Below are 13,164 nucleotides of genomic sequence, written 5' to 3'. Positions count from 1 at the left end.
TATGTCGTCGATACCTATGAATACATGTGATAAAACATGTCTACAGAGAAACCAGTTTTCCTTAAATTTTAAATTTTATTGTCGGGGTGATGTACAGAATGGTTAGAACATAGGCAGTATATTATTGGACATGGATACCCCCTCTGTGTCTGTCGCACGTCTCACCCTCCCCCCCATTGACATGAACAGTAACAGGCTGAAGTCTGGTATAGGTGAACAGAAGGATGGTGTGCTTCCCAAGTCTGTGGTAGCCTGGGTGGGGTCCATAGAAAGTCTGTGGAACAAGAAGGTCCTGCAGCAAGGCTTCTGCCACCTGGCAGGGCCCTTTCACAGCTAGCACAGGTGACGCTGGGGATGTGGGGTGCCTGGGAGGGCAGTCAGGCTGGCCCAAAGGGCTGCAGGCCAGGTGCAGCCAGGATTTCTAGGCAACTCATGTGGCTCTGGCTGGTGCCAGCGCTCTAGTGCTGAGCTTTGTTCCTGGGGCTTCTGCTGTGTCCAGGGCTACACCTGTGATGGGCCTCGGCATGGGTGAGGCTCAGATGCTGCCCTCACTGTCCTCACTGTCCTCACTGTCCCCGTAGGCACCCAGCTGGCTTAAGGCGGAGGTGCCAGGCGTCTGGGGCAGAGGGTCAGCCTCTGTGCAGCTCGGTGGGGCACCTGGGGCCCTGAGGTGGTCCAAGTCACCCTCCGCCGTGCACCTTGGGCTTATTCACCACGAGGCCCGCCAAGCGCATCCTGCCATGTGCCTTCCTTTTGGCCTTAGGAACCCGGTGCTGGGTGGCCCTGGGGTAGGGCATGGCGTCACAGGCAGCAGGACCAGCCCGGTCCTGTGAGTCCGAGTCAGGCAGCAAGTGGCCTCGCCGAGACTCCCGCAGCAGGGCCACCACCTGCCGCTGGTCCTCCTCCTGTTGCTGCCCTCGCAGCTGCTCCTGGCACAGGCGGTGCTGGTGCAGCAGGGCCTCCAAGTGCACGTGCGCCTGCCGCGCCTTCAGCTCCTGCAGCTCCTGCAGGTTCTCCAGCACGTCCATCTCCAGCTTCGAGTACCTCGCGCTTCTCCAGCACCTTCAAGGGGTTGTTCCGCTCGTCCACCTCCTCCCGGCGCTCCTTCTGCAAGCGCTGCTCGACCTCCAGGAGCTTCTCCGCCTGGAAGCTCCTCGTGGCCCCATGCTCCGTGGCATAGTCTGTGTTCTTGGGGTCTGTCTGGAAGGTGATCTCAGCCAGGCAGCGCGTGCACCTGACGTAGAAGCGGAAGATGGGCAACCCCAGGTAGGCCTGGCTCTGCACGGTCTCCTTGGGCGCGTTGAACTTCCTCCCGTTGGAGATGTGCTCTCTTAGCCAGTGCAATAAGGCAAAAAGCAAACATAAAGGGGATCCAAATAGGGAAAGAGGAAGTAAAACTATCCCTCTTTAAAGATGACATGATTCTGTATTTAAAGAATCCTATAGACTCTACTCCCAAGCTCCTTGAGCTGATTCAAAACTTTGGAAGGGTAGCAGGCTATGAAATCAACCCTCAAAAATCAACTGCCTTCCTTTATGCCAACAGTGAAAGGAACGAGGCAATAATCAGGAAAGAAACTCCTTTCACAATAGCCTCAAAGAAAATAAAGTACCTAGGAATTAGCTTAACTAAGAATGTAAAGGACCTTTTTGATGAAAACTTTAAAAACCCTAAAAAAGGACATTAAAGCAGAACTAAGGAAATGGAAAAACCTCCCATGCTCCTGGATTGGAAGAATCCACATCGTGAAAATGGCAATCTTGCCAAGAGCTATCTACAAATTCAACGCAATACCCACCAATATCCCAATGTCATTCTTTAAAGAAATAGAAGAGGCAATCCAAAATTTCATATGAAATAAAAAAAGACCCCGTATTGCCAAAACACTTCTTAGCAGAAAGAACAGCGCAGGAGGAATTTCAATTCCAAACTTTAGACTCTATTTCAGAGCTATAATGATCAAAACGGCTTGGTACTGGCACAAGAACAGGCCTGAAGACCAATGGAATAGAACTGAGGACCCAGACATTAAACCACAGACCTATGGCCACCTAATCTTTGACAAGGGAGCCAAAAAAAAAATAGAATGAAAGAAAAACAGCCTCTTAAACAGAGCAGAACTGGTTAAGCACACGCAGAAAAATAAAGTTGGATCCTTCTTAGTCACCCTGCAGTAGAATTAATTCCAAATGGTTCAAAGACCTAGAGGTAAAAGCCAACACACTGAAAACTTTACAAGAAGGAATAGGAGACACACTAGGCCTCCCTGGCGCATGTCGAAACTTTCTTAATAAGGACCAAGAAACACAACAAATCAGAGAAAGGCTGGATAAGTCAGACTGCATTAAACTGCAGAGCTTTTGTATAGAAAAGGACATAGCTAGTAAATTAATTAGGAAGCCTACAGAATGGGAGAAAATCTTCACCAACCATACAACGGGTAAAGGCCTCATATCTAAAATATATCAACAGCTCAAAAAATTGAATCACTCCAAAACTAATCTCCAAAGTATCAACCATCCCATTAAAAAATGGGCCAAAGATATAAAGAGAGTCTTCTCTGAAGAAGAAATAAAAATGGCCTATAGACACATGAGGAAATGCTCAACATCTCTGGTCATAAAAGAAATGCCAATCAAAACACTGCTAAGATTCCACCTCACTACAGTTAGAATGGCCAGGATCAGGAAAACGAATAATAACAGATGCTGGAGGGGATGTGGCCAGGAGAGATCACTACTACACTGTTGGTGGGAGTGCAAACTCGTTCAACCACTATGGAAAGCAGTATGGCAGTTCCTCAAATGACTAAACATAGAACTCCCCTATGACCCAGCAATTCCACTACTAGGCATTTACCCAATCATCCAGAAACAAGGACATACTAAATCCACTAGCAAAACAATGTTCATTGCAGCACTATTTACCATAGCAAAGATATGGAACCAACCTAGATGTCCCTCAGTTGATGAAAGGATCAACAAGATGTGGTATTTGTACACAATGGAATTCTATGCTGCTGTCAGAAAGAACGACATCGACCCATTTGTTAGGAAATGGAAAGACTTAGAAAAATCATATTAAGTGAAGTAAGCCAGACTCAAAGGAACTTAGGCTCAATGGTTTCCCTCATTCATCATAATCAGTAGAAACCTTGGGCTCTCCTAGAAGAGATTTGCAATAGAGCAAAACCTTGATACATAAGGCCATATAGTATGACACTAATTGAAAGGACCTCTAGGATACAGAAACAAAAGCCATATAATGAGTGATTGTTGTCCTTAATGTACTATGTTATCTCTCATCTCTTTTGCTGTCCCTTGGTTATCTCATATTGTTACAGTATCTCACTTTGTTATCTGATATATTGGATATATTTGTATTTGGTTATTTGAAATTGGATAGGGAAGGGGGGAAAACAAGATGGGGTGTGGGGGGAGGGTAATGGGGCCCAAGACATTTGAAAGGGTATCAATGTATGTGAATAAATGCACTTTCTATCTGGCAAATATCATGTAACCTTTTTAGTAATTACAATAACAAAAATTAAAAAAAAAGAATTGCCAAGATTTTGAACTCAGACAATGACAGATTCTGGCAGTGTTGTGGAGAAAAAGGAACCCTACTACACTTCTATTGGGATTGTACCAGTCAGCCACTCTGGAAAGCAGTGTGGAGGTTTCTTATAGAACTGAAAATTGACCTTCCTTATGATCCCGCCATACCCCTCCTGGGCATCTACCCTGAACATTATAACCCAAGATATGATAAGGACACTTTCTCAGCTATGTTCATCTCTGCACCATTCACAATAGGAAGGGGATGGAAATAATCCAGATGTTCTACTCAGATGAATGGACACAGAAAAGTTGATATATATATATATATATGTGTATGTACATATATATATATACATGTACAATAGAATTCTACAGATAAACAATGGAATTCTACATAGCCAACAGACAAGATAAAATAAAGGCATTTGCATGGAAGTGGATGAATCCAGAGCGAATCATGTTGAGTGAGACAAGTCAAGACCAAAGGAACAAAAGGTGCATGGTATCCTTAATATGTGACTATTTGATACAAACATTAGAAGAGGAAGGACTCAATATTTGAGTACCCAATTCTATGGACATGGTACTGGAAATATAAACACAACCACATAGACATAAAAATTTATGACTCTACAGACATAATATTTTATTGCATAGATTAATATGTAGATATGACATACAAACCCTCAGCCTAATTTTAATTATGTTGTAAAATCTAACTGCCAGTGATTGTTTATAGACATTCCCTTCTTGAATATTTGTTTGTTAAATACGTTATTTGAAATATGAAGTAAAAATCAATGTTAATAAAATCTTTAATAAAAAAATCCTTATTTGGACCAGTAAAAAAAAAGAAAGAGATAAAAGGAAAATTAGGACTACCAAAGTAATTGTTTAATTGCTATTTCAGTTTGCTCTTGTAAGTTTCTTTATAGCAATTTCCAGCTGGCCCATGGAGAAGGACAACAGATCCTTATTCAGATGTAATTTTGGCCCTTACAAAGTTCCAGGTAAGATCATGCTTAGAAACTATTCCTGCGATGACCACCTTGTTGCTTTTATTGGAGTAAAGTGGCCTTTTGTAGGACTCATTGATCTGAAAGCTGCCATTCTGAGCTAGCCTGGGGAAAGCAAAGTTCCTGTGAGACTGTGGTGTCTAATCTAGCAGCAGAGTGCTAGTGAGGCAGAGTTGTTTTGGAGCTCAAAGTGGCAGAGTGCTTGCCTTGAGCTGGAGAGCTGATGGACAGTTCACAGGCCCTGAGTTCAAGCTCAGCAATCAATCAAGTGGACATTTATCCCTGTGAAAGAGACACTCCTGGGACAAAAGCAATGAAGCATCCAGATGCAGTAAGCCATTTCTTGGATGGCAGAGATTTTGTCAGATCCTAGAGTCACTTGTGCTTGGCCATTCAAAATTAATCAGAGCCGGGAGGACCTACGGGGCCAGAACTTGTCAGTCATCTGTAATAGTGGGTAGTTTACAATCCTAAACCCCTGTGTTTGCTCAAAGCCCACTGAGCAAATTTTGAGTTGACACCAGCCACAAATGCTGGAAAGAAGTTTGTGGACCCAAGGCTGTGTCCCTATTGATGTGTATATAGACCTATATAGGTAATGTAGGCATAGTTAGGGTCACAGAAACTAAGATTCCCCAGACAATCAAGAAAATGCCTTTGCAAATGGGTTCTAAGTAAGCTACACTGTTGTAGTCAAAGACAAGGTTTGAGCAGTTGTTAAGTGTTGTATTGTTCCTGATATGTAATCCTGGCAACCCCTTGGTAAAATAGGCTAAGCGTTTTAGGGTCCCTGACAAAGTATAGAGACAACATCGCTGAGTCAACTTGAAGAAGTTATAGAAGATGGATCTTCACCCATCAGCCCCCTACCCCTTTTAGGATAAAGGGACCAAAGTCATTTTTGGAAAATGAGACAGGATAAATTAGAGGCATGGGAAACAGTAGTAATAGATGTGCAAGTGTGGAAACTGCACTTGTGTAAAATGTTTACAGGTTCAAGTCTTCTATACCTGTCTAAAAAATCCTAGCCTCATTTAAAGAAAATATGGTTACTAAAATTGTCACCCTGGTATTCCCTTAGAATCCCAGCCCTATACTGTCTTGAAAATCAATGGGGTGCCAGCAAGCAAAAACAAGTGCACTCAGGAAAAGCAACCAGGAAATCATTAAAAGAATTTACCAAAGTCAGGATTAAGCTTCTCTAATTGGGCTGTGCAGAAATTTGCAGGCCACCCAGCAGTAGGTGTGAAGTTCCTTTGGAGCTGCTGAGAGACACGGCTGCTGCTACACATCTGCCTGATTCCACCACCCGCAGCTGCTTCCTGAGAGGACTGGAAACTCTTGGTGGTGGCATTCTATCTGTGCTAAGTTCAAAGTCCCCTAACAAAGTCATGGGAGAGAAAAGTTCAGGCAGAAAATCAGCTCTCTTACAGAGAAATCAATAGTATGATTCCATGTGAGTAAAAAAATGAAATAAGGAGACTGCGCCTAAGTAACTTTTTGCAGTCATCATGGTGACTCTGGCTGGGTGAAGGGAATTTTCCATCCAGTGCTAAACAGACTAGAGGTGAGGGGTGCTAAATGTAAATGAGGACTATAGTCAAGTGAAGAAGAGAGAGAAAAGTTAGTAAAGGTTTTGGGAGTTAGGAAAAAATGGTTTATTATGTATAAAAAAGGATCTGAAAGGAATTGTCTTAAATGTTTGCTCAAAAGTGAGAAAAAATTATAGAATGTTTATGTAAGTCAAAAAAGGTTAGAGTATGGAGCCAATGGTATGAGTATGTTTTGAGTAAAGTTTCTATGCAGTTAATGCAGTACTAAAAATAGAGTCAGAATTGATACACTGATGTGAGGGGCTGCTATGCTTGGATGTATATTTCCTAGATGTGAGGGTTTTCTTGGGTGTAGAACTGGGAGGCACGCTATCTGCTCTTCCAAACCAAAGAATGCTGTCTGCCCAGCATTCTGTCCAGTCCTCTGATAGCAATTGTTTGCCCCCACCCCAGGCCATCCAGAGGCAGGGCCAGGGGGAATATGTGGAGAAGCTGAACTAGCTGACAGTGTTAACGATGATTCAATTCAGTTCTTTCAGGGCTTACAGGATGATTTGGGGACATGTTCATCGTCTGGTTTCTAACATCCTGGCACTCAAGTGAACTTCACTGTAATACTCAGCACTCCAACCACTGTGAAGGTAACGGGAAAGGGCTACTGGATTCATCATTTCTAGGTGGAGACAGCGTGTGAGGACTTTGGATTTTCAGATTCCCAGAGAAATGGACTTTGACATTATTGGGTCCAAAAAATGTTGCCCTAAAAATGTCTCTTTTGGGCAGACCATGCTGGAGTAATAAAAGATAGCCTGGCAGCTATAACAAGGAGACTTAAGTAAGAGAGAGCAGCATGAGTGCCAAGGACGGTTTAAATCTTGGTTTAATGCTTCCTCGTGGCTGACAACATTAATTTCAACTCCACTGGGACCTCTAATAGCATTACTAATCATGGTGACCTTTAGTCCCTGTATGTTAAACAGACTGGTGAGTTTTGTAAAAGAGAGAATCAATACAGTCCAGATAATGGTTTTTCAATTGCAACCAACCAATAAAAGTTGGATCAGTAATGAGTCATGATTGACTCATTTATGTACCAGTGAGAGGAAAGAACATGAGGCCTAAATTAATTTTGAAGTTTGATGAACTTCAGTAAAAAGTTATTTCTAAGCAGTCTCCATTTTGTAAAGTTCTGAGAAATTCCCTAACTGCCTCTTCTCAGGACAACTATAAGATGCTCCACCAGATGTTTACTCAGAGAGCTAGCAAGGACATTGAAAAGTAATCTCTAGGAGAGCAGCTGTGTCCCACAGCTAGCAAGGACACCTAAAACTAAATTTCTGTGGGAAACCATAACATAAGAAATTGTGGAATGTCTCTATGTAAAAGTTAACTAAAATATGAGGCTATGAGAATGAAAACTAAAACTTGTTGATTCTGTACTATAAAAGCTGTGCTAATTCTGCACTCGGGGTCTACAATTGTCACTGGTTTCTAAGGCGTGGAGGACCAACCTCAAGCCTGCTAGTAAAGGGTCCTTTGTTGCTTGCATTGGTCGTAGACTCTGGTGGTCTTTCGGGGGATTGTGAACTTTGGGAACAACAGTCACATTCTAAAGATTCCTCAGAGAATAATCCCTGCTGTGTGCAATTTTATTCAGCAGTGGCATGGGCAAGGCCACCAACGTTAGAACATGAAATGGTCAGGCTTAGGGTAGTACAGTAAGTGTAAGTAGATTAGCAGACTGTGGGAAATGGAGCTGCTAATCCACGTGTATGAGCAGTGTACTATCTGTGCTTGTTCACTGTGTTGAGGAAGATGTCAGAAAAGGAACTGTTGCAATGGTATGCTAGTGTGTATGTGAAAATTTCAACTTATCCCTTCCCCTGTATTTCATGTATATTTTGTTTAGCTCTGCTGTGTTCTGTCCTGTGTATTTTTTTTATATAGACCTGATGGCAAAAACCTTGCAATTTTATGATAAAAATAGTCAGTAAATGATTAACATACTGTATCCTCTGTGTTAAAAGTCATAGGAAGTCCATTTCTGAAAAGAACTTTAGAAGAAATAGTGTAACATCGGCAAGTGACTGTGGACCTGTACCAATGTGATACTAGAGAGGGCTTGGGAGAGATGAAAGCCTGCAGTTCACAGGAGGCTGTTGCTTAGAAGAAATTTTCAAATAGAGCCATTGTTTCATTGCTCTTCGGCACTACTGACTGTAGAGAGTGGACAACTGAATCCTGTTTTTGATTATCTGGAGCTCTAGAGGCTCAGAAATTCACACCTTCAGTTAGAGGCAGTGGGCCAGCAGTTTCGCCTAGTGGTAGAGTGCCTTCCTGGCATGCCCAAAGACCGGGATTTGATTCCTCAATACCACATACATAAAAAAAGCTGGAAGTGGTGCTGTGGCTCAAGTGGTAGAGCTCTGACCATGAGACAGAACAAGCATAGTATCCAGGCCCTGAGTTTAAGCCCCAAAATTGGCAAAAAAAAAAAAGTAGCGGCAGTGAGGACTGGGATCATAGCCTAATGGTGAGAGTGCTGGCTAACATGTAGAAAACCTTGGGTTCCACTTCTCGGTACCATACACTGAGAAAAAGCTGGAAGTGGCAATGTGGCTCAAGGGGCAGAGAAAAGTCATCACAGGGCATTGACCAGGGTTTGAGGTCAAGCCCCGAGCTGGCAAACAAAAGTAGAGCACTGAATAATTTGCTTTATAGGAATTGTTTGTTAACATTCATAATGAAATTTTGTCTTTTGGATGTAGACTGATGAAACCACGTCTCTGAGCAGTATAAGTGGTGTTTGTTGTGGCTCAGAGAGGGAGCAGGAGAAGTGCAGAGGGCTTTCTATGAGTGGCTTTGTGGTGAAGCCAGATTGACCGTAGTATTGTGCCATTTGTTTCCTTTTGTTCTGAAGGACATATAAGTCTGAAATGACAACATCTAGTCTTTGAAAGAGATTGCTAGTGTTCAAAGTAGAGGTGGTACTCTCCCGTATCCCCTGTGTATATTACCCTTACAGTAGCAATGAATAAAAAAGCTTCAAAATATATGAAAGGAAAATTATGCTGTTACACTTGAATAAGATTTCAACAATAACAATGTCAAACGATTACTAGCATGAAATAGTAGTGATACAAAATCCATAATTTCAAGCTCCGTTACGAGAAAAAATGTGTAATTATCCTAGATATACAGAGGGTTTTGATATATTTTTTTCAAACCTAATAAACAGCGCTCAGGTTTTTAAAAGTTGCCTCTCTTTATACAAAATAGATGTGTGAATAGTGAGATTCGGCCTAGATGATAGTTTCCATGACACACAGCTAGAACACTGCTTCTGTCACGAGTGAGAGCTTTTGTGAACACTGCCCTGCCAGCTAGCACATGCCCCAAATATACTTTCTACCTTCACAAAACAAAGGTGCTTACAAAATGCACTTTGGGAGTTGTAGAATGAGAAAGATACCTCATGAGTGTGAGTTAGGGTTTTGGAAGTCATGTACAAGGAGACACTTCCCACAACCCTCGGCTAAGTTTGAATCAAGAATATGGGATTGGGATTTTAAAATATTGCTACTTACATCACATTGTGTAGATGAGGTGAGGGTGTTGCTTCAATCCTGGGTTATACAATTGGTTTCTTCCTTTCTTGCAGCTTTATGGTAGTGTAATTACCATAGTGTGGCAATCCAAAAAATTATAGGATGCAGGTCAGTGATTTTACAATTTTATTTATGCAATGTTAATAGCATCATCTTTTGGCAGTTAGTATTCTATTCCCATAATTATTCCTCCACCCAGGGTAATTATAATTGCATTGTGGACTCCCTGTGTTTGTCCATCCTGGATATTTCATATCACTGGTGTCATCTAACATATGACCTTATGGCTGGCATCACTGACTTAGCCTAATGAGGTCAAGGTGGTTCTGTGTCACGACTGTAATCCTTGTCATCACCAAAGATATTCCACTTGATGGAATTGTGTTTCTCCATTTGAAACACAGCTTCACTTCTAACTTTTTGCTGGTGAAGTGGAGATAAGAGTCCCATGGAGTTCCCTGGCCCGAGGGTTTCAGTCCATGATCCTCACATCTCAGCCTCCCGAGGAGCCAAGAGTCTCGGCTTACCAGCCCCTGACCAGCACTATGCCAGCCTTGTTCCTAGGACCCTGGCATATCAATATTGTGGTAATTCCCTGTCAATATTTCTCCTTGTAGTTTGTTTGTCTCTTCTTTCTTCTTCCATAAGAATTTTAGGACAACATTTTCTGTTTCTATTTAGAATACTATTGGAATGTAATGAGGATTGCACAGAATTTGTACATTTATTTCATTAATACACACCTTTTCATATTAACTCTGCTCCTGTATGATGGAGGGTTGTCTTCTCACCTTCAGGGTCTTAGTTCCTTTGGTATTTTATAGTTCTCACTATAGAGATCAATAAATGCCTGGTGGAGTTTGATCCTGGATTTACTACAGTGGGATCAATCTCTTGGTCTCATTCTCAGCATGTTTGTGGTTGGTATTTATAAAATGAAAAATACTGATCTACAATCCTACATCTTCCAAAATTGCTGATCACATTAGCAACTTTTCTGTTAGTGCTTTGGGGCAATATGACCTCCAAATAGTGACGATGTGATGTCTATCATTGCTGTGCATCTTCTCCTTTGTCTCACAATCCTCTTCTAAGAACTAGAACACAACATTGAGCAAGCATGAAGAAATGTACATCCTTTCTTATTTAAGGAAAGCGCTCTAAGCTTTTCACCTTTTAGTTCTATATTGTGTGTAGAAGTTTCACACAAACATTTTAGTACACTAAGGATGTGTTTTCCACTATTCCAGGGGTCACACCCCATGTCATCTGTTTGGACCTCAGCCTGAACTGGCCTTGGGGCCATCACCAAGTATAGACAAGTCCCTGGAGAAGGATGTGATTTAATTGCTCCTTCAGAGTCCACTTGCAGTGGTTGCTGTGAAAAACTCCCCAGAGTCTCCCACAGAGAAGGACAACTTTGTCTAAAGCAGAGTAAAAAGTCTCTTGGCATTGGCTTAAATAGGGGACAAAAATCTCCAGTTGTCCAGTGTCACAAATTCTATTCCCATTCTACTGGTATATTCAACCTCAATTGTGGATGACAGAGAGAGCAAACCATATATACTTATGATAACCCTACAAAGGGGATTTTTTTTGCCAGTTGTGGGCTTCAGCTCAGGGCCTGAGCAGTGTCCTTGGTCTTTCTCAAGGCAAGAGCTCTACCACTTGAGGCTCAGCACCACTTTGGGCTTTTTTCTGTTTGTGGTACTGAGGAATCGAATCCTGGAATTTGTGCATGCGAGGTAAGAACTCTATCGCTAGGCACAACTCCCAGCCCAAGAGAAATTTTTTTTGCAAGATTAATATGAAGATTCTGAGGATGACACATTTCAATAAGAGATACATGAAATGAGAAAAATCTGCTCACAACGCTATCTACTAGATTTATATCCAAAAAACTGTTATATTTTGTTAATATAGAGCCAGTAACATTAGAATTCTTCTTCCTAGGTTGTTGCTACTGGTTCAGTAAAAGAAAACCAGAACAAATGTTGTGTCTAAATGAGCTTACAGCTGTTTTGTATCATCTTCCAAGCATAAAAATAACCATAATTTTTTGTTGATCCTTAATTTCTTGGCGGTTCTTGGTCACAAATTATAACTCAGAAAGGAAACTGAGAAATGACACAGCAGAGAAATATTGAATCCCAAAGCTGACTACACTGTAATGTTCTCACATATGTACTATTTGTTAAGGTAAGTCATAAATTAATTGTGATCTTTCAATAAAAAGTTGCACAAAGTCATTATCACAATATGTTTCTGCTTGAAAGGTGAACATTATACATGTCCTGTTATTTAGCTTCCTATTCTTGAGATGCCTTTATAGTAGGAAGAAGAAATATATACAATGGAAAGGCATTAAATTAAGAATATGGAGTCTTTGAAATGTATTAAATCCTTTAACGAAAAGCAAGTATTAATTAAAGCAATGAAACAATTAAGTGTTCAATGCCCTTATTCTTAATTATCTTTTTTTTGCCAGTCCTGGGCTTGAGCTCAGGGCCTGAGTACTCTTGTTGGGATTTCTCAAGGCTTGAGCTCTTCCACTTGAGCCTCAGCACCACTTCTGGCCTTTGTCTATGTTTATGTTACCAAAGAGTCAAACCCTGCTCTTCATGCATGCTAGGCAAGCACTCTACCACTAGGCCAGACTCCCGGCTACTAAGTAAGTATCTTTAAGCAGGAATAATATTCCATTTGTGAATGTGAAAAAGAAATTGAACTAACGTAAAATTGGATTCCATGTGAAATCCCCATCTATTTGGTAAAAACTCAATGATGAGAACCGGAAAATTTCTAACCTCATTTTTTAATGTTATGGCTAAGGTTGATGTACAGTTACACAGGCCAGGCAATGAGAAGATTTCTTTTTAGACAATGTCATCCCTACCTGCATATCTCTCAAAATTAAACCAGAACCTTCTAATGTCAGGGATTTTTGATGAGAAGTATCCACCATGCGTTGTTTCTGTCCTGGAAGTGGACCACTGGAAGTTTGAAAAAGAGTGAAGAGAACCTTGGCTGAAAACCCCATGCCTGGCCTCTGTGTGTGGGGAGGGTATTCTGAGTTGTGTGCCTGTATCATGACTCTAAGCTTGGTCATTGCTATCTGCAATATCGTTCTTTCCACTCATGTCTCTGGTAGTTATCCTGTGAGCTTGATGAGAATTCATGCCAATGCCCAAGAAGCCTCAGTGTAGAAAGGTCTTTGTTCCTCTCAGCAGAGCACATGATGGGCTGAGGTTTATAGGGGTTTCATGGTCATTGTCATGACATCTGTTTATAGTCCTGACTCTATGGACCTTATCCAGCTGCTGTGGAAATCACAGCAAATGCGCTTTTTTCTGAGGGTCGTTTGTTTTCTGAATGCACTTATGTGTGGAAACTTACAGAGCTCAACATCTGTGCTCACTCTTTGAT

At 41.6% G+C, this 13,164-nt stretch overlaps 1 pseudogene; it reads right to left on the bottom strand.

Moving 5' to 3' along the window:
- Positions 1-535: 535 nt before the first annotated feature.
- Positions 536-12,778, bottom strand: LOC150054451 (splicing factor YJU2 pseudogene; annotated as a pseudogene).
- Positions 12,779-13,164: the final 386 nt, after the last annotated feature.

Source organism: Megascapheus bottae, chromosome 15 (assembly GCF_031878675.1).
Source record: "Megascapheus bottae isolate mThoBot1 chromosome 15, mThoBot2.hap1, whole genome shotgun sequence".
NCBI lineage: Eukaryota > Metazoa > Chordata > Mammalia > Rodentia > Geomyidae > Megascapheus > Megascapheus bottae.
Note: the sequence above shows the minus strand (reverse complement) of the source record. Positions and strands in the feature narration are given on the sequence as shown.